This window comes from Eurypyga helias, unplaced genomic scaffold (assembly GCF_000690775.1).
Source record: "Eurypyga helias isolate BGI_N326 unplaced genomic scaffold, ASM69077v1 scaffold13731, whole genome shotgun sequence".
Taxonomy (NCBI): domain Eukaryota; kingdom Metazoa; phylum Chordata; class Aves; order Eurypygiformes; family Eurypygidae; genus Eurypyga; species Eurypyga helias.
The window spans coordinates 68837-73183 of NW_010230281.1; the positions used below are offsets into that span (position 1 = coordinate 68837).

Consider the following 4347-nt stretch of genomic DNA (forward strand, 5'->3'; position numbering starts at 1 on the left):
ACTGTCTTCTGGGCCCTGTTCTGGCAGCTGAGGCCTGGAGCAGTCTGCCTTGCCTTACAACCCCAGAAGTTCAAGCATTTGAGCATCCCCTGTTACTGCTCTCAGTGCACACCCAGTCAGGGTGATGGTCTGTTCCGACTGCCCTTCCAAACACACGGCTTTTCCTGAGGGAGCCAAGGACTAACACCAGGTTTGACTTTATTCTAGCCTCAAACTAAGTCCATAGGTGACAGGATGTTTTCATGCTAAGGTCAGGTTTTACCACTAGTTCCAATGCTACACAAAATAGCTAAAAACCCTGAAGTTGACCACAACCATGCTATTCACACCAGAGAATAATTCAATGAAGGACAACTTCACTTTCATCCTGGATAGTCAGGCCATCACAATACCAACGGTGACATGTGCTGAGCAAGGCAAAAGACACCTTGCTTTCTCTAAGGCTTGATTTGTTTGATGTTCTGTCCACTTTCAAGTGACACTGAACTACGAAGTTCTATTTTAAAGTATTTGCAATTCAATGTTTGGTTTCATTTCTCTAAACTAGGGGTTTAACACTAAAGCCATGGCAGCATGTGTCACTGAGGACACTGTTTAAGCTATCATTGCATTACTGGCATGACTGGTAGCTAGTACAACAGCCTGCCCCCAAGCCATCCTAGCAACGCTGCTTTCAAGCTCATCACTTCAATCCTAGTCAAGAGGAAAAACAGACTAATTTCTCTAAAATTCAGTTCCACTAGGATCTTGTTCAAAGTATTAACTTTTTCACAAGTGGTAATACTTCAACACAGCAGCCTGTGCAAGTTTAGTTGCAATATCACTTAAAGGCCATCCAGCATCAAGTCTTCTGAAGTCAAGTTCTCCCAAGGAAGGAGAAGAACCACCTATTTAGGCAGTCTTGGTCTGAGTTTGGGTGGCTTTTCTTCCCCTTATCAGAGTTTGGAAGGGTTCCACCAGCTACACGTCCATTATTACTATGCCATTAGTTGCCTCACTCGTGCATACAAATACATACATACACAAGTCCCAGAAACTTCACACCCATCACACCAAGCTTACTTTGTTGCAGATATTTTCAGCATTAACACTCACGAGGGGGAACAATGCCTGGAAGTATTCAGCTGCCCCCCAGTAAGTCCTACAGAGCAGCTCCAGTTAACAGCTTAACTTGCGGTCACATTCACATGTCAAACGACGGCTGCTTTCTGAACTGTACATTGGGAGTCTCAGAGGTGCTTCAGAAGATGAACCAAAGCTAGGAAACAGCAACTATGTCTTAAGCAAAGCCTTTAAAACAGTGATTTCTGATGGTCAGTAGCTCATCCATGCCAATTAACATTCCAGAAGCCTCCTGTTGCACTATTCTTCCCCAGCCCACTTTGCATGGCGTGGAGCTGCAGTTCCAAGCTTCACTTCCAGGCACATATTGCTACTTACTTCCTGTGGATCACTGCTAGCTCAGGGACAGTCCAGACACATCACTGACAGACTGAAGGTGACAGATACCACTGGCTTCCACAAGTCAAGGCCCCACTCCTTCCTCGCTACTAAAGGCTGTTCTTCAGTTCCAGTCAGGACAGACAGACTTGAGGCCTTCCTTATGGAATTAAACATTACCTCCCAGAATCACTACAGCCAGTTGGCACTCACCTCCGTCTCACCACTACCAGGAGGTTAAATAGCAGCACAGGCCTGAGCTACTCAGGCTCTACCTTACACTTAGATCTTCTCTATGACACTACGTCCATCCTGTCAGCCCTCAACTCTTTACCCCAAAGCAAGGTGACAAAGTCTTGATTGTCTGTTATCAGCCACACTCCAAATGAGGACAGATGACACCAAATGATGCTGTAGGGTTGAGCTTCACCCACCCCACAAGCAGACACAAGAAGCTGACACATACACGTCAACACACGAGACCGGATACAGCAATCCTGCAGCATCCAGGATTAATGCATCCAAGGAGCTGAGGTCTTCAGTTCTTTACTGGACACAATAACCCTCAGTAAAAAATCAGTATTGCAAATTCCTGCAGTAGCACTAACTTTACTTTCCAGTTTTTTCATGCAAGCCATTTGATCAGCCTGAAACTTTGAAGTTCCACAAAGATACAGTCACCATTTAACAATCCAGTTAACTCAAGAAATACCACTAAGTGCTAGGCCTATCCCTAAAGTTGTCCTGACAGCACTGGGGAGTTACAGCACCAATATCTGGAAGAGGGGTTTATTTACAAGCCATGAAGCTCATTTCTCAGAGTTAAACCCCACATGGGATCTAACACGCAGATCTTCACACCACTGAGGCTAGAGACAAATGCAGAATGGCTGCACATTATGGCTTAGACAACTTAGCATTTAGAAGATTATTTTGAAAGAAACATAACTTAGACTCAGCCAATGAAATCAACTATGAAGCAAGTGAATATTTAAGTACTTGGACTTTTCATTCTACTTTACAATACTCGATAAACACTAACACACTATTCAGAGTCACATGCTCTGGCAGACACCACTGATTCCAAGTAGAAGAGTCCTATCTCATCATATAGAGTTACACATCCCAGCAGGAAGCTACCAGAGCAGAACAGCCACCACATCCTCTTGACCTCTGCAGGTGAAAAGACCTCAAACTTTGTGCTGGATGTTAACCCAGTTCCTCCAGTTCACTCCCCAGAGACAATTCCTTCTTTCCTTGCTCCCAGACTTGTGAGGCTTCTGCCCATTACTCCAGCAACCCTCCCTTAAGTTACTCCTTCTTTACGAGTTAATTGCCAGCAAAGCGCTGCATAGCTGCCTTCCTCCTACTCTTGAAAGGCTGACAACATACTTCCCTTCACCATCCTGGGCTGCATGTAGGTGGAGTAAGATCTGCGATAAAATACTGTATCATGTATCTTCAGAAGCTTGGGCATGTTCCATTTCCAACTCCTCCAGCTGTAGATGGCCTTTTTCCATGTATTTATGGAAAAATAAAAGAGCGCTTATCAAGCTGACCTATTCCACCTAGTTGGTATCATCTGTGGGTTGCACAGCATGGTACTTAGGCAGGCTGTATTAAAATAACTTCTAGTGCAGACAGTTGTAAGGGACATTATCAGGACATGATCAGTATCCTAGACAGGGACCTATAACACTGCCAGCAAGAGAACTAAGCTTGATTCTCAATATGTCACTCCTGCAATTTGAAGTAGGACAAGAGTAGGTTTTAGTGCAATTGCTCAAAACTACTCTTCCTGCACATTTGCCCCTCCCCAAACACCAAAGCAGGCACACCAACACTTGTCACTGAAGCATTTTAGAAACCCGTGCCCCACCTACACTTATCTGCAGAAAGTTTCAACACTTACAGTTCAGTGTTTCCTGTACTATGAAAGAAAGCACTTTTTCTATCTTCCAAAACCACGGTGATCAGTAACAGCTGAAGCAATGCAGGTATCAGATGTCAACCTCCTCCCTCAAGTTATCTACAAGCATTCCTTCATAAAAACTCCTTCACCTCCACCAAAAAATATTATTTTCAAATACTACAACACATGCTTTACTAACAGACAAAAGGCACCTCAGCCCTTTATCTAAAGCTCAGAGTGTGACAGGTATTGCAAGAAATCTGCCATAACTCCTTGTCACACCACCATCCCTTCCCAGTCAGCTCACCTAGGCATTTAAATACGCTTTGATAGTCACCATAAAGCCAAGCTGTACCTCCAGCCTCAGCACTACCTGACACAGTTTGATATAAAAGGTCCTTTCTTCTAGAAGAAAGCCTTACTGCACATGGTTACCAGGGCTCATCACACAAGACAGCCAACAGATAAAGCACACAGGACAAGAGTACCTATCAGACTTGAAGTCTGCAAGGGTCACAAGCTTATATCCAGCCTTTGCCCCAGCAAGGAAAGCAGGCCTGAAAAGGAAAGAAACCGGTTTCCTGTACAGAGAGATGTGAAGGAACATAAGGTTTCATTTGTTGATAAAAAAAACATTCCCTAAGAGAATGGACAGAAGAGGGACCACCACCACAAAAACTTAAACTCCATGCTGGGGAGAACAGGGGAGCAAAACACTACTTACCAGAGAAGGGCAACATCTGCTCAGATCCCATCAAGAGAATAGGACTGTTAAGAGGAACGTGGGGAAGAGGCAAAATTAAAGCCCCAAAACTATATAAATCATAAGCCTTAACAAGTCCCACCTAAGAGAGGGAAGGGGAATCTTGGCCCCGCGCACAGGGCTGGTGACACACACCCACGGCAGAGCAGCAGAAGCCAAGCACGGGACCAGGGCTGCCAGCGGCATGGGGCGAGCCCTCAGCCCGGCTACAGCGGCACCAGAGAGAGCCACC

At 45.0% G+C, this 4347-nt stretch overlaps 1 protein-coding gene across 1 annotated transcript in view; it reads right to left on the reverse strand.

Moving 5' to 3' along the window:
* MTMR3 (myotubularin related protein 3) overlaps positions 1-4124 on the reverse strand; it is a 72667-nt gene extending 68543 nt beyond the window's left edge. Inside the window, exon 1 of the mRNA XM_010160689.1 lies at positions 4077-4124. The gene's annotated coding sequence lies outside the window, so the exon portion shown is untranslated. The remainder of the gene's footprint in view (positions 1-4076) is intronic.
* Between the last annotated feature and the right edge of the window lie 223 nt (positions 4125-4347).